Raw genomic sequence first — 22,867 nt, forward strand, 5'->3', positions numbered from 1 at the left:
AAATGTGTGAAAAAAGTGATTTTTTCAGCTAAAATTGAGGTTAGCAGGGGATTCTGGGTAAGGAAACGTTGGGGGATCCACGCAAGCCATACCTCCCTGGAAGCCGCCGGGTGTCTAGTTTTCAGAAATGTGTGGGTTTGGTAGGTTTCCCCAGACGGCCTCCGAGCACCGGGCCAAAAACCAAAGTTACCCACCAGGCAAAAACAGGTGGTTTTGCGATAGGCCATTTTGATGTCGCCTCACTACGTTTTGGGCCCTTGCCTGCCGCTGGTACTTGGGCCTCCCATACAAGTGAGGCACCATTTTTACCGGGAGACCTGGGGGAACGCTGGGTGGTGGTAAATTTGTGTGAGCCCGGTGATGCCACAACTTTCCCACCCCAAAATGTGTGAAAAAAGTGATTTTTTCAGCTAAAAATTAGGTTTGCAGGGGATTCTGGGTAAGGAAACGTTGGGGGTTCCACGCAAGCTATACCTCCCTGGAAGCCGCCGGGTGTCTAGTTTTCAGAAATGTGTGGGTTTGGTAGGTTTCCCTCGATGGCCGCCGAGCACCGGGCCAAAAACCAAAGTGACCCACCAGGCAAAACCAGGTGGTTTTGCGATAGGCCATTTTGATGTCGCCTCACTACGTTTTGGGCCCTTGCCTGCCGCGGGTACTTGGGCCTCCCACACAAGTGAGGCATCATTTTTACCGGGAGACCTGGAGGAACGCTGGGTGGTGGTAAATTTGTGTGAGCCCGGTGATGCCACAACTTTCCCACCCCAAAATGTGTGAAAAAAGTGATTTTTTCAGCTAAAATTGAGGTTTGCAGGGGATTCTGGGTAAGGAAACATTGGGGGATCCACGCAAGCCATACCTCCCTGGAAGCCGCTGGGTGTCTAGTTTTCAGAAATGTGTGGGTTTGGTAGGTTTCCTTAGATGGCTGCCGAGCACCGGGCCAAAAACCAAAGTGACCCACCAGGCAAAACCAGGTGGTTTTGCGATAGGCCATTTTGATGTCGCCTCACTACGTTTTGGGCCCTTGCCTGCCGCGGGTACTTGGGCCTCCCACACAAGTGAGGCACCATTTTTACCGGGAGACCTGGGGGAACGCTGGGTGGTGGTAAATTTGTATGAGCCCGGTGATGCCACAACTTTCCCACCCCAAAATGTGTGAAAAAAGTGATTTTTTCAGCTAAAATTGAGGTTTGCAGGGGATTCTGGGTAAGGAAACGTTGGGGGATCCACGCAAGCCATACCTCCCTGGAAGCCGCCGGGTGTCTAGTTTTCAGAAATGTGTGGGTTTGGTAGGTTTCCCTAGATGGCCGCCGAGCACCGGGCCAAAAACCAAAGTGACCCACCAGGCAAAAACAGGTGGTTTTGCGATAGGCCATTTTGATGTCGCCTCACTACGTTTTGGGCCCTTGCCTACCGCGGGTACTTGGGCCTCCGACACAAGTGAGGCACCATTTTTACCGGGAGACCTGGGGGAACGCTGGGTGGTGGTAAATTTGTGTGATCCCGGTGATGCCACAACTTTCCCACCCCAAAATGTGTGAAAAAAGTGACTTTTTCAGCGAAAATTGAGGTTTGCAGGGGATTCTGGGTAAGGAAACGTTGGGGGATCCAATGCAAGCCATACCTCCATGGAAGCCGCCGGGTGTCTAATTTTGAGAAATGCATGGGTTTGGTAGGTTTCCCTAGATGGCCGCCGAGCACCGGGTCAAAAACCAAAGAGACCCCCATTGCAAAACCAGGTGGTTTTGCGATAGGCCGTTTTGATGTTGCCTCACTACGTTTTGGGCCCTTGCCTGCCGCGGGTACTTGGGCCTCCCACACAATTGAGGCACCATTTTTACCGGGAGACCTGGGGGAACGCTGGGTGGTGGTAAATTTGTGTGAGCCCGGTGATGCCACAACTTTCCCACCCCAAAATGTGTGAAAAAAGTGATTTTTTCAGCTAAAATTGAGGTTTGCAGGGGATTCTGGGTAAGGAAACGTTGGGGGATCCACGCAAGCCATACCTCCCTGGAAGCCGCCGGGTGTCTAGTTTTCAGAAATGTGTGGGTTTGGTAGGTTTCCCTAGATGGCCGCCGAGCACCGGGCCAAAAACCAAAGTGACCCACCAGGCAAAACCAGGTGGTTTTGCGATAGGCCATTTTGATGTCGCCTCACTACGTTTTGGGCCCTTGCCTGCCGCGGGTACTTGGGCCTCCCTTTTTTCACACATTTTGGGGTGGGAAAGTTGTGGCATCCCCGGGCTCACACAATTTTACCACCACCCACCGTTCCCCCAGGTCTCCCGGTACAAATGGTGCCTCACTTGTGTGGGAGACCCAAGTACCCGCGGCAGGCAAGGGCCCAAAACGTAGTGAGGTGACATCGAAATGGCCTATCGCAAAACCACCTGGTTTTGCAAGGAGGGTCACTTTGGTTTTTGGCCCGGTGCTCGGCGGCCATCTAGGGAAACCTACCAAACCCACACATTTCTGAAAACTAGACACCTGGCGGCTTCCAGGGAGGTATGGCTTGCGTGGATCCCCTAACGTTTCCTTACCCAGAATCCCCTGCAAACCTCATTTTTAGCTGAAAAAATCAATTTTTTCACACATTTTGGGGTGGGAAAGTTGTGGCATCACTGGGCTCACACAAATTTACCACCATCCAGTGTTCCCCCAGGTCTCCCGGTAAAAATGGTGCCTCACTTGTGTGGGAGGCCCAAGTACCCGCGGCAGGCAAGGGCCCAAAACGTAGTGAGGTGACATCAAAATTGCCTATCGCAAAACCACCTGGTTTTGCAAGGGGGGTCACTTTGGTTTTTGACCCGGTGCTCGGCGGCCATCTAGGGAAACCTACCAAACCTATGCATTTCTGAAAACTAGACACCCGGCGGCTTCCAGGGAGGTATGGCTTGCGTGGATCCCCCAAAGTTTCCTTACCCAGAATTCCCTGCAAACCTCAATTTTAGCTGAAAAAATCACTTTTTTCACACATTTTGGGGTGGGAAAGTTGTGGCATCACCGGGCTCACACAAATTTACCACCACCCAGCGTTCCCCCAGGTCTCCCGGTAAAAATGGTGTCTCACTTGTGTGGGAGGCCCAAGTACCCGCAGCAGGCAAGGGCCCAAAACGTAGTGAGGTGACATCAAAATGGCCTATCGCAAAACCACCTGGTTTTGCCTGGTGGGTCACTTTGGTTTTTGACCCGGTGTCGCCTCACTGCGTTTTGGGCCCTTGCCTGCCGCTGGTACTTGGGCCTCCCACACAATTGAGGCACCATTTTTACCGGGACACCTGGGGGAACGCTGGGTGGTGGTAAATTTGTGTGAGCCCGGTGATGCCACAACTTTCCCACCCCAAAATGTGTGAAAAAGTGATTTTTTCAGCTAAAATTGAGGTTTGCAGGGGATTCTGGGTAAGGAGACGTTGGGGGATCCACGCAAGCCATACCTCCCTGGAAGCCGCCAGGTGACTAGTTTTCAGAAATGTGTGGGTTTGGTAGGTTTCCCTTGATGGCCGCCGAGCACCGGGCCAAAAACCAAAGTGACCCACCAGGCAAAACCAGGTGGTTTTGCGATTGGCCATTTTGATGTCGCCTCACTACGTTTTGGGCCCTTGCCTGCCGCGGGTACTTGGGCCTCCCACACAAGTGAGGCACTATTTTTACCGGGAGACCTGGAGGAACGCTGGGTGGTGGTAAATTTCTGTGAGCCCAGTGATGCCACAACTTTCCCACCCCAAAATGTGTGAAAAAAGTGATTTTTTCAGCTAAAAATGAGGTTTGCAGGGGATTCTGGGTAAGGAAACGTTGGGGGATCCACGCAAGCCATACCTCCCTGGAAGCCGCCGGGTGTCTAGTTTTCAGAAATGTGTGGGTTTGGTCGGTTTCCCTAGATGGCTGCCGAGCAAAGGGCCAAAAACCAAAGTGACCCACCAGGCAAAACCAGGCGGTTTTGCGATAGGCCATTTTGATGTCGCCTCACTACGTTTTGGGCCCTTGCCTGCCGCAGGTACTTGGGCCTCCCACACAAGTGAGGCACCATTTTTACCGGGAGACCTGGAGGAACGCTGGGTGGTGGTAAATTTGTGTGAGCCTGGTGATGCCACAACTTTCCCACCCCAAAATGTGTGAAAAAAGTGATTTTTTCAGCTAAAATTGAGGTTTGCAGGGGATTCTGGGTAAGGAAACGTTGGGGGATCCACGCAAGCCATACCTCCCTGGAAGCCGCCGGGTGTCTAGTTTTCAGAAATGTGTGGGCTTGGTAGGTTTCCTGTTAGAAATGAGGGGGCTCTGGTTGACGCAGGTGTGAACCTACAACAAGCAGGGACCCTTTACTTCTTGTCAGGGCGAAGGATGACTCCCCAGAATAACCCCTGCTCACCCTCTAGGTGCGTGGCGCGAGCAGTCTAGGCTAAGTCTCAGGCGTACACGGTTAAGCAAATGCAATTACACATACAGTAAACCCCCTGCATGCACCACAAATGGACACCAATCCGGTAGTATATAAAAATAAGCTTTTATGTAGTTTCAGCAGAGTTAAACACAAGGCCCAGTAACGTTGAACTGATGGGGCCACAATTCTTAGGAATACGGTAAAGTTCTCTTTGTACGGAAAGTTCTTTAGGCGGGCACAAGGTGACTGTAGGCCTCAGCACACTCTAGGCTGAGGTGGCGACTTGGAAGCCCACGGCAGATGACAGGGAAATAAGAACGTTGCGGACCCTGGATCCGATGCGAGCTCGCGGTCGAGTTCGTAAGTACAGTACCTTGTTTCTTGACGCAAAGGCGGGTGCGGGATTTCAGCGGCTCTTCGACAGAAGAGCGAGGCGGCGTCCGGGGCTCCCACACTTCACGAGGGTGTCTGATCTTCAGGCTCACGACAAGAGCGGGGTGTTGCAGGTGGCGGGTGAACAAAGCGGGGCAGCCGGGCACGCCGATGCGTCCGGGCTGTCCGAGGCTTGGAGATGCTCACAAACGCCGATTCCGGCGGGAGGGTGAAGGTGCACAGCGAGCCTCCACGAGCGAGGTGACGGGGCAGCCCAGCACAGCGTAGGGGGAGTGGCTCCGATCGAGCGAGGCTCTTCCCAAGGCGGGGGCGGCTAAGCAGTCCTGGTCACGGCTCCGGGAGGGACTGCGGCACGAGGGTCACAGCTCCGGCGAGGGAAAGGACACCACGGTCAAGCAGCAGGCGGGTGAAGATCAGGTAGAGCCCAATGGTCCTGGGGCTCCGTTCAGGGGGCAAGCTCGGTTCCAAGCCCTTGGAGATCGTTTTGGAAAAGCACAAGTCTTGAAAGTAAAAATAAAGCAAAGTCTTCAGCAACAGTTTCTCTTCTCCCCTTTGGCAGCGAGGTCACCACTGCAGGCCAATCCCCCAGGATAGGGACAGTCTTCCTCCTACAGCTTTCCCGGTGCCTCCTCCTCAGGCAGAGATTCTTCTTGGTCAAAAGCGGATCTAGTTTCTTAGGAGCAGGGCTCCTCCATTTATACAGCAAATCTTTTGTTCTCCCAGGCCAGGGGGGCCCTTGCCTAGTTCAGTCCGGTTTCTGAGCACTTTGTTTACGTGATGCAGGCTTCTTCTTTCAGAGTGCAGGGCAGAGTCATCAGACGCTCCACAGGGGGTGGAGCCGGCATCGAGGTAGCGGAGCACTGTCCTATTCAGAGCCTAGGAGCACTCCTCCCCCCCATCTACCTGTCGATCGTCCTATTCATACCAGGCTACCTAGCCCTGCCCATCTGGGTTCCCCCAGCCCTGTCACTCACACCAGCCAGACATCAGATACACATCATGCAGAGGCGGCTGAAATGTTTAGGCAAGCAAAGGCCAACTTTCTAAAAGTGACATTTGCAAACCCGGAATATTAAAATAAACCTTGCGAAAAGATGTACCTTATTATTCCGAGTTCAGGCATACTAAACTCGATCTTCTACCATGTTCCCTGGGTCGGTTAGGATCATAGGGTGTAATAATCCAGGCCGCCCATACTGGCCTATGAGAACAGGGTAGCCTTGCAGTAGTGAACAACAAGATGGCGGTAATTCACTACTAGGACATGCCAGGCATCCGGGCTTGTCCTACCTTAGGCTTACAACGCACCCTGCCCGTGGGCCTACCAGAGGGGTGACTAACATGCAGCTAAGGGAAGGTTTTAGGGACTGGCAAGTGTGGGCACTTGTCGGTCGGCGCGTCAGTACCAGACTGCACGCAGGCTCTGCGATGGCAGACCTTAGACATATTTTACCGGCCGCTTCTGTGGGTGGCACAACCACTGCTGCAAGCCCACCAGCGGTGTTCGCATTTACATGCCCTGGCGCCCCTGGCGCACTTTACTGGGGTCTGACAGTAAATCAAACAATCCAATCATGGAATCCAACCAACATATACAATTTACATAGGGAGCACTCGCACCGCGACACTGGTTGGCAGTGGCACAGCGCGCTGAGCGGCCAACACCATAAAAACACATGAGGCACAGCGACAAAAAGAGGAAGGGAGACTCACGCCAAGGTGCCAGGTCTAACACGTGTCCCCTCCAGCTGAAAAGTGGGGGGAACTACCCTACCCCAGGGAGTTCCTCATCACTAAGGCGGAAAAATCTGGACAGACCGTCAGCATTGGCGTGATCTGTACCAGGGCGATGTTCCACCGTGAAATCCATACCCTGTAGGGAAATGGACCACCTCAACAGCTTTGGATTCTCACCCCTCATATGCATCAACCATCTGAGGGGCCTGTGGTCCGTCTGAACCCGGAAGTGAGACCCAAACAAGTAGGGTCTTAGCTTCTTCAGCGCCCAGACCACAGCAAATGCCTCACGCTCAATAGCACTCCACCTTTGTTCCCGTGGAAGTAACCTCCTGCTAAGAAAGGCTACGGGTTGATCTAGGCCCTCCTCATTAATCTGTGAAAGAACAGCCCCCACACCATGCTCTGAAGCGTCTGTCTGAACGATAAACTCTTTGGAGAAGTTGGGAGCCAAGAGCACGGGCGCCGTGCACATAGCAGTTTTCAAGGCCTCAAAAGCTTTCTGACAGGTGTCAGTCCAGATCACTTTCCTGGGCTGCTTCTTCGAAGTCAGCGCTGTCAAGGGGGCAACCATGTTGCCATACCCCTTGACAAACCTCCTGTAGTACCCGGTGAGACCTAGGAAGGCTCTCACCTCCGTCTGGGTTTTGGGCGCCTCCCAATTCAGGATGGTTTCTATCTTGGGCTGAAGGGGTGCCACCTGGCCACTCCCAACTTGGTGTCCCAAGTACACCACGGAACCCTGCCCGATCTGGCACTTACTCGCCTTGATCGTGAGGCCTGCCTTGCGCAGCGCCATCAACACTTCCCCGAGGTGACGCAAGTGTTCCTCCCAAGTGGAGCTGAACACTGCGATGTCATCCAGGTAGGCTGCACTGAACGAATCCAGCCCAGCCAACACCTGGTTGACCAATCTCTGGAAGGTGGCAGGGGCATTCTTCATCCCAAATGGCATAACCCGGAACTGGTAGTGCCCATCTGGGGTGGAAAATGCTGACCTCTCTTTGGCCCCCTCGGTCAAGGCGATCTGCCAATACCCCGACGTTAAATCAAACGTGCTGAGGTAGTTGGCAGCCCCTAGCCGATCGATGAGCTCATCAGCTCTGGGGATGGGGTGTGCGTCGGTCCTAGTGACCGAATTGAGTCCTCTGTAGTCCACACAGAACCGGAGTTCGGGTGTGGCTCCCGGCGCTGCAGCCTTTGGGACCAAGACCACGGGGCTGGCCCAAGGACTGCTAGAAGACTCAATTACCCCGAGGGCAAACATCTTGGAGACCTCCTCCTTGATGCATGTCCTCACCCTGTCCGTCACCCGGTAGGCCTTGTGCCGCACAGGTGGACTATCCCCAGTGTCCACATCATGGACGCACCAATCAGTGACACCAGGGATCAGGGAAAACAGGTCAGAAAACTGTCCCAGCAGCTGGCGACAATCATTCTGTTGCTCAGGGGTCAGGGTGGAAGAGAGGATGACACGATCCACTGACCCATCTTGCTCCTTGGCTGACAGGAGGTCAGGGAGAGGTTCTGTCTCCTCTTCCATTCCAGCATCTGTTGCCAAGAGCATGCCCACTTGGGACCTCTCCAAGTGGGGCTTGAGGCGGTTGACATGTAGGACCCTTAAGGGGTTCCTCGGAGACTTCAGGTCCACCACGTAGGTAACAGGACTCTTGCGCTCCACCACCTCAAAGGGACCGGTCCACTTATCCTGGAGCGCACACGGCTCCACGGGGGCAAGACCCATACTTTCTGTCCAGGCTGAAGCTCTACCAGAGTGGCATTCTGGTCGTACCACCGCTTCATCTCCTCCTGGCTGGCTTCCAGATTTGCCTCAGCAAGTTGCCTGAATCGCCTAGTCTGATTCCTGAAGGCCAGCATGTAACTATATACATTCTGGGGAGGCTTCCTGGGAGATTGCTCCCAGCCTTCTTTGACCAGACTTAGAGGTCCTCTGACTGGGTGACCATACAGAAGCTCAAAGGGACTGAACCCCAGAGACTTCTGTGGCACCTCACGGTAAGCGAAGAGAAGGCATGGTAAGAGGACGTCCCACTTGCGCCTCATGGGTCCTTCTAGGCCCATTATCATGCCTTTGAGGGTTCGGTTGAATCTCTCAACCAACCCGTTTCCTTGGGGGTGGTAAGGTGTGGTGAACTTGTAGGTTACACCACACTCTTGCCAAAGAGATTTCATGTACTTGGACATGAAATTGGGACCTCGGTCAGACACCACCTCTAGAGGGAATCCCACTCGGGAGAAAATTCCCATCAGTGCACGTCCCACCACGGGGGCCGTCACTGTCCTCAGAGGGATGGCTTCCGGGTACCGGGTGGCATGGTCCACCAGGACCAGGATGAACCTATTGCCCATCGCTGTCTTGGGGTCCAGTGGCCCTACAATGTCAATCCCCACTCGCTGGAATGGGGTACCGACCACAGGGAATGGCTGGAGTGGAGCCTTCTGCTTCCTTCCACTCTTTCCACTTGCCTGGCAAGTCTGGCATGTCCTGCAGTGAGTATCCGAACTCCTGCGCATTTGAGGCCAATAAAAGTGGGTGACAAGCCTTTCAAAGGTCTTGTCCTGCCCCAAATGCCCTGCCAATGGCACATCGTGAGCCAGCCCCAGTAGGAAGGCTCTGAAGTCCTGGGGTACCACCAGCGCACGGGCTGACCCAGGCTCAGCAACCTTAGGCTCTGTATATAGGAGGTCGTTCTCCCAGTAAACGAAATGCGATCCTGACTGATCACCTGCGGCCTGGTCTGCAGCCTGCTGCCGCATACCCACGAGAGAAGGGCACTCCGTCTGTGCCTTGCAAAAGTCCTCCCTGGTGGGACCCCCTTCCTGCTGCCAATGGGTCAGCTCCGGTAGGTCTCCCAGTTCAGCTATCTGTTCCCCTGTAGGCTCCAGGGCATCCCCCTCAAGGTCTGCTTCCTCCTGGACCGTGGGAACTTCAGGGGCCGGCTTCCCGCGCCCCTTGCCCCTTCTCTCTGAGGCCGGCTCCTGGGCCTCCCTCTCAGGCTCCAGGACCTCTCGAGTACCTTTACTGGCTGCCATGGCCCGGGTGGTGACACACGCCCAATCCGGCATACCCAACATCTCCAGGTGAGCACTCCGTTCCACCTTAGCCCAAGGTGAGCTCTCCAAATCGTTCCCCAACAAACAGTCTACAGGCATGGCGGGCCTCACAGCTACCTGAAGAGTACCAGAGACCCCCCACCACTCAAAGGGAACCTGAGCCACCTTGCAGTGTCTCTCTGTGTTGTCAGCGGCAACAACGGGATAGAATGCATTGGGGACCACCTGCTCCTGAGACACCAGGTGACACCTGACAGCTGTCACACTGGCTCCTGTATCTCTAAGAGCTTCCACTCTATGGCCATTTATGGTCACCCACTGCCTGTACTTCTTAGTGTTCTCAGGCAGCTGGGTTGGAGGGACCACTTCACGGTCTCCTAGCGAGACCAGGGACATCTCTGCGGGACCCCACCCACCTTGGACATCCCTCTCCTTCCCCAAGGCTACACTCGTCACCTGCCGGGGTGGAGCACCAGTGGGTGCGGGTTTACCAAACATCGGACACTTCACATCAGAGGCAAAATGCCCCAAATTGTTACACCTGTAACATCTTACGGGCCCCTTCTGAACAGGAGGACCTGTCGGGGCCCCGGTCGGTTTCTGGGGTGGGGGAGGCTCAGAACCCTTCCCTTGGTTCCCTTGGGGATTATTTTGGGGCCCTTTTTGGAACTGCTTCTGTTTACCCCTGTCCCCCCCACTCTTCTGCTGGGGACCCTGCCCACCTTTGGCGGAATCTCCCACGGTACCCTTGTGGACCCTGGTACTGACCCAGCGGTCCGCCTCCTCAGCAAGCTTCCTCGGGTTAGTCAGCTTACTATCGATCAGGTGCTGGCGTAGCTCAGGAAAACAATTACTGGACAAGTGCTCCCATGCCATTAGATCAAGCAGCCCTTGATAATCATTCACCTTACTACCCTTCACCCAACCATCCAGCGCTCTGCAAAAGAAAGTCACATACTCCACATACGTACTATTGGGAATCTTAGTGCAACCCCTGAACCTCTGTCTATATAACTCAGGGGTCAACCCATACCTAGCCATCAATGCTTCCTTCATATGGGAATAAGAATTACGAACATCAACAGGTAAATCTAGCAGTGTGTCCCGCCCCTCACTCAGGAACCTTCCCCACAACCCCGCTCCCCAATCTTTCTCAGGGACCCGGTGGGAAGACATGGCTACCTCGTAGGCTCTGAACCACTGCCCGATGTCGTCATTCCTGAAGAACTCCTTCACTACATCCTTAGGAATATAAACTCTTGGTTCCGCCGATCCTGGCGGTGTGCTGCCACCAGAGGGATTAAGCTCCAAACTTTTGGCTTTCAGCTCCAGCTCCCTCAGCTTCATGTCATGCTCTAATTGTAGTTTCTTTTCTTCCATGGCTAATCTTTGTTTTTCCATATCCATCTGCCCATGGAGTTTTGCCATTTCCACCTCGTGTGCCCGGGTTGCTGCCCTGTCCGCCAACTCCTCTGGCGACAGGCATCTGCCGAACTCATGGACACTTTCTGGGGGAATCACTTCCACCTGATTCTCTGGTGCCTTTGACTCATACCAGGCCCTCAGCGCCTTCACGAGTTGGGCCTTGTTTTTTAATCCAGTTTGGGCGATCCTGAACTTGGAGCACAAACCTTTCAAGTCTTCATTGGTACGATCCATAAGCGCGCCTTCTTCCCAATCTACGTCCTCAAATCCAGAGATTATGGAAGCCGCCCTTCCGGCGGAAAGTGAACCAGGCATGGCTCTAACAACGGAGATTCTTGGCAAAACAAAAAACAAATGCTAGCCTTGTGGCTGTGTTACTGGTCTGCTCTTACTACGTGGCGATCAGTGATTCACTATACGTAAACCACAAATGCAAATCCGTAAATCCCACCGCTGCCACCAATGTTAGAAATGAGGGGGCTCTGGTTGACGCAGGTGTGAACCTACAACAAGCAGGGACCCTTTACTTCTTGTCAGGGCGAAGGATGACTCCCCAGAATAACCCCTGCTCACCCTCTAGGTGCGTGGCGCGAGCAGTCTAGGCTAAGTCTCAGGCGTACACGGTTAAGCAAATGCAATTACACATACAGTAAACCCCCTGCATGCACCACAAATGGACACCAATCCGGTAGTATATAAAAATAAGCTTTTATGTAGTTTCAGCAGAGTTAAACACAAGGCCCAGTAACGTTGAACTGATGGGGCCACAATTCTTAGGAATACGGTAAAGTTCTCTTTGTACGGAAAGTTCTTTAGGCGGGCACAAGGTGACTGTAGGCCTCAGCACACTCTAGGCTGAGGTGGCGACTTGGAAGCCCACGGCAGATGACAGGGAAATAAGAACGTTGCGGACCCTGGATCCGATGCGAGCTCGCGGTCGAGTTCGTAAGTACAGTACCTTGTTTCTTGACGCAAAGGCGGGTGCGGGATTTCAGCGGCTCTTCGACAGAAGAGCGAGGCGGCGTCCGGGGCTCCCACACTTCACGAGGGTGTCTGATCTTCAGGCTCACGACAAGAGCGGGGTGTTGCAGGTGGCGGGTGAACAAAGCGGGGCAGCCGGGCACGCCGATGCGTCCGGGCTGTCCGAGGCTTGGAGATGCTCACAAACGCCGATTCCGGCGGGAGGGTGAAGGTGCACAGCGAGCCTCCACGAGCGAGGTGACGGGGCAGCCCAGCACAGCGTAGGGGGAGCGGCTCCGATCGAGCGAGGCTCTTCCCAAGGCGGGGGCGGCTAAGCAGTCCTGGTCACGGCTCCGGGAGGGACTGCGGCACGAGGGTCACAGCTCCGGCGAGGGAAAGGACACCACGGTCAAGCAGCAGGCGGGTGAAGATCAGGTAGAGCCCAATGGTCCTGGGGTTCCGTTCAGGGGGCAAGCTCGGTTCCAAGCCCTTGGAGATCGTTTTGGAAAAGCACAAGTCTTGAAAGTAAAAATAAAGCAAAGTCTTCAGCAACAGTTTCTCTTCTCCCCTTTGGCAGCGAGGTCACCACTGCAGGCCAATCCCCCAGGATAGGGACAGTCTTCCTCCTACAGCTTTCCCGGTGCCTCCTCCTCAGGCAGAGATTCTTCTTGGTCAAAAGCGGATCTAGTTTCTTAGGAGCAGGGCTCCTCCATTTATACAGCAAATCTTTTGTTCTCCCAGGCCAGGGGGGCCCTTGCCTAGTTCAGTCCGGTTTCTGAGCACTTTGTTTACGTGATGCAGGCTTCTTCTTTCAGAGTGCAGGGCAGAGTCATCAGACGCTCCACAGGGGGTGGAGCCGGCATCGAGGTAGCGGAGCACTGTCCTATTCAGAGCCTAGGAGCACTCCTCCCCCCCATCTACCTGTCGATCGTCCTATTCATACCAGGCTACCTAGCCCTGCCCATCTGGGTTCCCCCAGCCCTGTCACTCACACCAGCCAGACATCAGATACACATCATGCAGAGGCGGCTGAAATGTTTAGGCAAGCAAAGGCCAACTTTCTAAAAGTGACATTTGCAAACCCGGAATATTAAAATAAACCTTGCGAAAAGATGTACCTTATTATTCCGAGTTCAGGCATACTAAACTCGATCTTCTACCATGTTCCCTGGGTCGGTTAGGATCATAGGGTGTAATAATCCAGGCCGCCCATACTGGCCTATGAGAACAGGGTAGCCTTGCAGTAGTGAACAACAAGATGGCGGTAATTCACTACTAGGACATGCCAGGCATCCGGGCTTGTCCTACCTTAGGCTTACAACGCACCCTGCCCGTGGGCCTACCAGAGGGGTGACTAACATGCAGCTAAGGGAAGGTTTTAGGGACTGGCAAGTGTGGGCACTTGTCGGTCGGCGCGTCAGTACCAGACTGCACGCAGGCTCTGCGATGGCAGACCTCAGACATATTTTACCGGCCGCTCCTGTGGGTGGCACAACCAGTGCTGCAAGCCCACCAGCGGTGTTCGCATTTACATGCCCTGGCGCCCCTGGCGCACTTTACTGGGGTCTGACAGTAAATCAAACAGTCCAATCATGGAATCCAACCAACATATACAATTTACATAGGGAGCACTCGCACCGCGACACTGGTTGGCAGTGGCACAGCGCGCTGAGCGGCCAACACCATAAAACACATGAGGCACAGCGACAAAAAGAGGAAGGGAGACTCACGCCAAGGTGCCAGGTCTAACATTTCCCTAGATGGCCACCGAGCACCGGGCCAAAAACCAAAGTGACCCACCAGGCAAAACCAGGTGGTTTTGCGATAGGCCATTTTGATGTCGCCTCACTACGTTTTGCACCCTTGCCTGCCGCGGGTACTTGGGCCTCCCACACAAGTGAGGCACCATTTTTACCGGGAGACCTGGAGGAACGCTGGGTGGTGGTAAATTTGTGTGAGCACGGTGATGCCACAACTTTCCCACCCCAAAATGTGTGAAAAAAGTGATTTTTTCAGCTAAAATTGAGGTTTGCAGGGGATTCTGGGTAAGGAAACGTTGGGGGATCCACGCAAGCCATACCTCCCTGGAAGCCGCCGGGTGTCTAGTTTTCAGAAATGTGTGGGTTTGGTAGGTTTCCCTAGATGGCTGCCGAGCACTGGGCAAAAAACCAAAATGACCCACCAGGCAAAACCAGGTGGTTTTGCGATAGGCCATTTTGATGTCGCCTCACTACGTTTTGGGCCCTTGCCTGCCGCGGGTACTTGGGCCTCCCACACAAGTGAGGCACCATTTTTACCGGGAGACCTGGGGGAACGCTGGGTGGTGGTAAATTTGTATGAGCCCGGTGATGCCACAACTTTCCCACCCCAAAATGTGTGAAAAAAGTGATTTTTTCAGCTAAAATTGAGGTTTGCAGGGGATTCTGGGTAAGGAAACGTTGGGGGATCCACGGAAGCCATACCTCCCTGGAAGCCGCCGGGTGTCTAGTTTTCAGAAATGTGTGGGTTTGGTAGGTTTCTTTAGATGGCCGCCGAGCACCGGGCCAAAAACCAAAGTGACCCACCAGGCAAAAACAGGTGGTTTTGCGATAGGCCATTTTGATGTCGCCTCACTACGTTTTGGACCCTTGCCTACCGTGGGTACTTGGCCTCCGACACAAGTGAGGCACCATTTTTACCGGGAGACCTGGGGGAACGCTGGGTGGTGGTAAATTTGTGTGATCCCGGTGATGCCACAACTTTCCCACCCCAAAATGTGTGAAAAAAGTGACTTTTTCAGCGAAAATTGAGGTTTGCAGGGGATTCTGGGTAAGGAAACGTTGGGGGATCCACGCAAGCCATACCTCCATGGAAGCCGCCGGGTGTCTAGTTTTCAGAAATGCATGGGTTTGGTAGGTTTCCTGTTAGAAATGGCGATTTCTGGTTGGCTAAGGCTTGCGCCAAAGTCAGGCAGAAACCACCACTCTAGTCAGGGCAAGGAAGTTACACGCCAAAGATAACCCCTGCTCACCCCCTTGGTAGCTTGGCACGAGCAGTCAGGCTTATCCCTGAGGCGATGTGTAAAGCGTTTGCGCGCGCACCCAGCAACAACACCCAAGGCCCACCACAAAGGAAACTCCACACAAGGTATTCTATAAAAATAGCCTTTGTATTATACACAACACATTAGATAAAAACACACACTCTACAATGTGCCAACAGGCACGGGCAGAATTTACAAGGGATTATATATACAGGGGACAGGGCCACCTGGACCACTGTCCGGAATTAGCACTCTTAGAACATTGGAAATAAAATTACTGTTGCACAAAATTACACCTAGCACACAACCAGTCACTACTGGTATCAGGTAAGTACCACCTACGCAACCCTAACCACCTTAGGAAAATATTGCGCAGGGAATCAGGACCTCACTGGCACCACCTGTACTAGGGAGAAAACAACCACCTAAGTATCACTATACCTGTAGGGGTCTAAGCACATAAACACATGATGCATAACATTCAGAGGTGTAAAGCAAAGCACATGACGCATAAACACATTCAGAGGTGCAGGTTAGGAACACAATTGCGCAAGAACTCACATAAGCCACCACCTGTGGCAGTCCCTGGGCCAACTGGCCTGGTAGGGGCAAGGGCGCCCTGCTGCGCAGACTAAAACAAGAATGGTCCCCCACCTAAACGTGGCAGCTGCCCACTAAGTGCTGGGCAGCTGGAAAACGAACTTCAGGCACTGCGTGCCTCTGGAGCCCTCTCTGGGCTCTGTTCACTCAGAAAATGTCCCCTAGAGCCCTCGTGGCTCGGAACAGTCGTGCTCCCCCTCGTTGGAGCGCTCCGGGCGCTCTGAACACCAGACAATGCCCTCTAGAGCCCTCGTGGCTCTGCACAACGTTGGAGCCTCACTGGGCTCAAACAACAATGCCCCGGGAGCCTTCACGGCTCTGCAACAACATGCCCCCGAGGTCGGAGCGTTCACTGCGCTCTTCGTTGGAGTCCCTCTCAGGGACTCGAGACACCACAATGCCTCCGTTCGTTGGAGTCCCACACGGGGGACTCTTTACACACAATGCCCCCCTAGAGCTTCACGGGGCTCGAGAAATGCTGTGGCGACCTTTGGAGCCTCACGGGGTTCGATCACTGCCCCCCGCACCCCCAGCACATGCGCGGAGTCCCCCAACCCTTCTCAACACTCATCGGGCTGCTCGGGGACTCCCGCGTCGTCTTCCCTCTCTCCGTTCTCGGGGGGAAGGGCGTGAAGGACTCCAAGGCTTCCTCGCGGAGGGGCAGGCACCGACAATGTGCCTCGCGCCCCCTCCGCACAAGTTCTGGCCACCCTCCTTCTCACGGTCCAGCGCGGGGTGGGCTCCCGCCTGGATCTTAACTTCTCCGACCGGGCTGCAACCGCGGTGCTTGGCAGGAGGCGGGGTAGGCTCCCGCCCTCCTTCTCTGAGTTCCGGTTGTCCCGGAGGCCCGCCCTCAGCCGCCTGACTTCCGACTGAAGCCCGGCTGCGGCGGTGATTTTCAATCTTGGCAATGAGAGGGGTAGGCTCCCTCGTAGATGCGGTATACGGCGGGGTGGGCACCCGCCGTAAGAATAAGCAAATTAGCGGCGTGGGCACCCGCGAGCACACCACAATGCGGGGTGGGCTCCCGCTCGATCAAATAATTAAATAAGCGGGGTCAACGCCGGGTGGGCACCGGCTGGCATCAATAAAGCGCTCCTGAGCGCTAGAGGCAAATCCAAGCGCGTTGGGGGAAAGAAAAGCGCTTCCAGGCGCTTAGGGGACCCAAACAAAGCGCTCCCAGCGCTATGAAGCCAAGAAAAGCGCTCCCAGCGCTATGAGGGAAAGGAAAGCACTTCCTGGTGCTTTAGGATAAAAAGAACCACAAAGTCCAGCAAAGTTCTTCCCTGCACGCAGCAGGGCAGGGGTGGGGGGCCAGGCTGGACCCAGAGCCAGCTCACTGGGCCTCCAGGCAGGGAGGTAGTCCAGGTGGCGGTCCTCTGGTCCAGCAGCAGCAGCAGCCCCCCTCAGGTAAGATCCTGGCAGAGAACAGTTTCTGTGGGGACACAGCCCCATTTTTATACAGGCAAACCCTTTGTTCTGGGTTCAGGGTGAGGGGGAAAACCAGTCGCAGCTGGTTGGGGAGCACCCTTGATGTGCTCAGCCCCTCACTCTATTCACTGGCAGGGCTAGGGTCGTCAGTCGCACCACAGGGGGCGGGGCCAGCATTGTGTGTGGAAAACCCTGTCCTATTCAGGACCCAGGTGTACTCCTCCCACCCATCTAGCTGCTGATTTCCCCATTCACCACTGGGTGACTCATCCTGACTCTGGGGAATCCCTAGCCCGTCACATGACACGACCAGCCAATCACGCGACAGACACACTGCACACAGAAGTGCCCACTTCTAGAAGTGGCACTTCCACACTAGGTACATGCACGCCGCACACATCATCGCGCAGCATTCACTCCCACGAGTCCGCACATACCAAACTCGGGCCTGCACACCCCACGCATCAGGAACTACTAGGGACACATACACTCCCCATGCATTCCTATGGGAGGGCAGGCCTATCTCACCACATGCACTCAGAGCACGCACGCACTTTACCCTGGGACACAGGGAAAGTGCGCAGAGACCAAACAATTACCACACCAAGTCACCAATAAAAAGCCAAAAAGTCCAGGGGTGAACCTCAGAAGGGCCAAGTCCAACACAACCCCCTTCCAGCCAAAACGCAGGGCAGACCAATCACCACCATGATGGACTTCCCTGCTTGGGGCGATAGAACACGGACGCGGGCCCGCAACTGCAGGGACACCCTCCGGTTCTACGCCACGGTGAACCCATGGAATTCTTTCTAACACCACTGTCTGGACCAACTGGGCTACCCCACTGGTACTCCCAAGCTGTCCGCGGCCAAGACCAGGCCCTAGGCCACCCAGGTGCCACTGGTCTTTGCCTAACCATAGAGTGGGGGGTAGTAACCCCTGGCACATAGCGGCCATTCTCCACTCTTCCTCTCTGAAAGACAGGACTAGACTGCCACTGGTTCTCCAGCCTAGGGTCTACACCCTCAGGTGGACCAGGAGTCTCAGGGAAGGCTCTCCTCCCCCTACCTCTTCTCCTAGGGTTCCTCCTCCTCTGGCGAGGGGTACACCTAGAACGCCATTCCAACCCAGGGTTTAACCCCTCAGGTTGTACCGGGGGCAGAGGTGGGCTCTCCCACCCTCTGCACCCCCTTCCAGAGCCCTGCTCCCTACCAACTGGGGCGGTACCTCTGGAAGAAGAACTGGTCAGGACGCTGGTTACAGACGTCCCACCCTTCAGGTCAGGCTGATCCCGAACCTGGCCTTCCAACCTCCAGCCTAGAACCTTTGGTGGAATAATTGCCTGGCACTCCAGGACTTCTGGGGATTTCCACTCCATCCCCCTGAGGCTATCAAAGGACACATATGCCGAGCGACTGTCTGTCTGGCGCTGATCTCCCGTCCCCTGTCCACCTGACAGTGCGCGGAGATCCCCCAGAACAGAAGTGGTGCCACCCTGGCCACTACACGGGATCCTAGCCCAACTGGGTAGTCCCTGACCCACAGGCTCTTCCACTGGGGAACTCATCCCCCAATCACTCCTCACGCTGGCCTCCTGTACCCTCCCTACCGGAGCGGTACTGCCAGACTCCAGAACCACCGGAGCCCTGGTTACAGGTGCTCTAGGTCCTCTACTCACCAGGAGATCATCCTCAAATGGGCTAACAGGACAGCCTAGGTCCCCAACTTGGTGTTCCTTCATGAAACCATCCAAGTCCTGAGGCAGGGTTTCGTACGTCCGGGGACCCTCGGTCACCCTCTCACTCCTGCTCCACTGAGCCAGGCAGTGAGCCCCTACACCCTCCTCGCTATCCTGGGACCTAGCTGGGCTACACTGAGCCTCTTCCACCACGCTGGGCTGGAAGATACCTGACCCACTACTTTTGGAGTCATTCCCTAATGACTCTAGAGAACCTCTAGCCCTTTCCCAGCGCTCTGCTTCCTCCGCCAGGTCAAATGGCTCAGACAATCCACACCCCAACAGGTGTTGGCGCAGCCCCGGCACACAACAACTGAGCAGGTGTTCTTTGAGAACCAGATTACACAGTATGTCAAAATCACTTGCTGTGGAAATCCAATCAAACATTGCATCCTCACATCCATCCACAAACTCCTCCCAAGTCTGGTGAGACAGTTTCCTACTGCCCCTGAATTTCAACCTTAACTCCTCCTCCTGGGGAACAGGTACCAGACTGGGGGAACTGGGACTGGGATTTCCTACACTGGAATCTATTTGGCTGCCACCACTGGACTCAACCCTGCCTGGGGAGTCCAGAAAATTAAAACTGCGCGCAGGGGATTGTTAGAGCCGGGGATCTCTGGTTGGCGCAAGGTTGCCCTTGTGTCAAGCAGGAACCCTCTCCTCCACGTCAGGGCGCAGGATAACCCCTCGCGAATGACCCTTGCTCACCCTCTAGGTGCGTGGCGTGAGCAGCCAAGGCGATTCCTCAGGCGTTGTTGGTTAAGCACTTACAATCGTACACACAGTAAATACATCAATCCCCCCAGAAACGGACACCAGACTTGGATATATATAAAAATACGATCCTTTATGTAAAAATAAGGTATATATATCTTAGCAGACTTATCACAAGACCAATAACGTTTTCGCTAGGCCACCAGGTTATACAGCAGGCAAATGTTCTGGGTTCGTAGTTTCAAATGGATAGTTCGTAGTCTCTTTACTTGTAGTTCCAGTACTCACAGAGATCGGTTCCTGCGAACGGGGAAATAAGGCGTTGCGGGCCCCGAGCCCGATACTGGAACTTCTTTCGTGATGTGGAGAGTCGGCACAGGTCGGTGCGACTCTCAGCTTGGGAAGTGTTCTTGGGTCCTCAATCAGCAGGTGTGGGCAAGTAGGCAGGCGCGGCCCGCGACCTTTTAGCACGGCGGTGCAGGAGGGTCTCCACAGCGGGGGCGGCGCGGCCTGAGATGTCCGAGGATAGCGAAGCGGGGCCACAGGGCACAGTCAGTGCAGCTGGGTGACCCGGCGTAGATCACAGTCGTCGGACGGCTTCCGGCAGGAGGGGTGATAGCGCGGTCAGCGCGCTCCAGTAGCAGGCGGTGACAGGGATGCAGGCGGCCTGGCCCGGGGACAGAGAGCGGCTCGGGATGGAGCGGGGCTCTCACGGGTTTGAGGCAGGCGAGCTTCTGGGTGTCACGGCCCTAGGAGGGGCGATGAGGGGCGCAGTCTCTTTTCCAGCGGGATGCACACACGGCTCGAATTGGAGGACGAGCAAGAAGCACAGAGAACCCACTGTTCCTGGGGTTCAGTTCAGGGGGCAAGCTCAGATCAAGCCCTTGGAGAATGTTCAAGCACAAAGTAGCAAAGTCTTTTCAATAGTCTCTTCCTCTCCTTTCTCAGCAAGGCAGGCAGCAGGCCAGCTCCTCCAGCGTCTCCTTCTCCTTCTAGTCGGGCAGAGGTTCTTTGTGGTAAACAGGATTCTGATTTCTTAGGAGCCAGGCTCCTACTTTTATACCATGGTTCTTTTGTTCTTTAGCGCCAGGGGGCCTAGGCCTGGCTCAGTCCAGTTCTGGAGCACTTTGTTATGGTGACTCTGCTCTTTCCTTTCAGCAGCAGGGCAGAGACATCAGCCGCCCCACAGGGGGCGGCGCCGGCTTTGTGGTGGCAGAGCACAGGTCTATTCAAGAGTCAAGGTGTACTCCTCCCACCCATCCTGGTGTAATCTCTCTACCCACCACCTGGCAGCCAACCTGTCTCTGGGGATCCCCCCACCCTGCTCCTTACTGTTGCTAGGCAGAACACACACACACACACAGCAGAGGCGGACTGAGATGGTCAGGTCAGTAAATGCTAACTTTCTAAAAGTAGTATTTACAAACCCAGGATATTAAAATAAACTTGACTACAAGAAGTATCTTATCATCCTGAGTTCAGGCATACTAAACTCGACACTCTACCATGCTCTCTGAGTCCACTGGGGTCACAGCGTTGGCGTGATCCCAGCAGCCCATCCTGGCCTATGGAGAGCAGGTAGCCTTCAATAGTGAAGAACGGAAAGGGCTGTAATTCACTACTAAGACATGCCACACACACCAGGGCATGTCTTACCTTATGCCTACAATGCACCCTGCCCTTGGGCCTACCAGAGGGGTGGCTAACATGTAGGTAAGGGAAGGTTTCGGGACCGGCAAGTGGGGGCACTTGCGCGGTCAGCGCGACGGTCCCGGACCGCGCACAGGGTCTGCGGTGGCAGACCCTAGACACATTTTACAAGGCCGCTTCCGTGGGTGGCGCAACCAGCGCTGCAGGCCCACCAGCAGCATTGGCATTCACAAGCCCTGGCACCCCTGGTGCACTCTACTGGGGACTGACAGTGAATCCAATCAACCAATCATGAACATCAATTACAGGTACACTTTACTTAGGGAGCACTTGCACTGCGGCACGGATTAGCCGTGGCGCAGTGCCCTGAGCGGACAACACCAGCAAAACAGTCGAGGCACACCATCAAAAAGTGGAAGGGAAACTCACGCCAAGGTGCCAGGTCTAACACGTGTCCCCTCCAGCTGAAATGTGGGGAGAACTACCCTTGCCCAGGGGGTTCCTCGTCACTAAGGCGGAAATACCTGGACAGACCGTCAGCGTTGGCGTGATCTGTACCAGGACGGTGTTCCACCGTAAAGTCCATACCCTGTAGGGAGATGGACCACCTCAACAGCTTCGGGTTCTCACCCCTCATTTGCATCAACCATCTGAGGGGCCTGTGGTCCGTCTGAACCCGGAAGTGAGACCCAAACAAGTAGGGTCTTAGCTTCTTCAGCGCCCAGACCACAGCAAATGCTTCTCGCTCAATTGCACTCCACCTACTTTCCCGTGGAAGTAACCTCCTACTGATGAAGGCTACGGGTTGGTCCCAGCCCTCCTCAGTCATCTGTGAAAGAACAGCCCCTACACCATGCTCTGAAGCGTCTGTCTGCACTAGGAATTCCTTGGAGAAGTCAGGGGCCAGGAGCACAGGCGCCGTGCACATGGCAGTCTTCAGGGTGTCGAAAGCTTTCTGACAGGTGTCAGTCCAAATCACGTTCCTGGGCTGCTTCTTGGAAGTCAGCTCTGTCAAGGGGGCAACAATCGTTCCATAGCCCTTGACAAACCTCCTGTAGTACCCAGTGAGCCCCAGGAAGGCCCTCACTGCGGTCTGCGTCTTGGGGGGTTCCCAAGCCAGGATGGTCTCAATTTTGGGTTGCAAGGGTGCCACCTTGCCACTCCCCACTTGGTGTCCCAAGTACACCACGGAACCCTGCCCGATCTGGCACTTGCTTGCCTTGATCGTGAGGCCTGCTCGGCGCAGCGCCATCAACACTTCCCAGAGGTGGCGCAGGTGTTCAGGCCAGGTGGCACTGAACACTGCGATGTCATCCAGGTAGGCGGCACTGAACGCATCCAGCCCAACCAGTACCTGGTTGACCAACCTCTGAAAGGTGGCAGGGGCATTCTTCATTCCAAATGGCATGACTCGGAACTGGAAGTGCCCATCTGGTGTAGAGAATGCGGACCTCTCTTTGGCCCCATCGGTCAAGGCGATCTGCCAGTACCCAGACGTTAAATCAAACGTGCTGAGGAACCGGGCAGCGCCCAGCCGATCAATGAGCTCATCAGCTCTGGGGATGGGGTGCGCGTCAGTCTTTGTTACTGAATTGAGTCCTCTGTAGTCCACACAGAACCGGAGTTCAGGTGTGGCTCCCGGCGCAGCAGCTTTGGGGACCAAGACCACGGGGCTGGACCAAGGACTGCTGGAGGACTCAACCACCCCTAGCGCAAGCATTTTGGAGACCTCCTCCTTAATGCAA

Source organism: Triturus cristatus, chromosome 1_2, assembly GCF_964204655.1.
Source record: "Triturus cristatus chromosome 1_2, aTriCri1.1, whole genome shotgun sequence".
Taxonomy (NCBI): domain Eukaryota; kingdom Metazoa; phylum Chordata; class Amphibia; order Caudata; family Salamandridae; genus Triturus; species Triturus cristatus.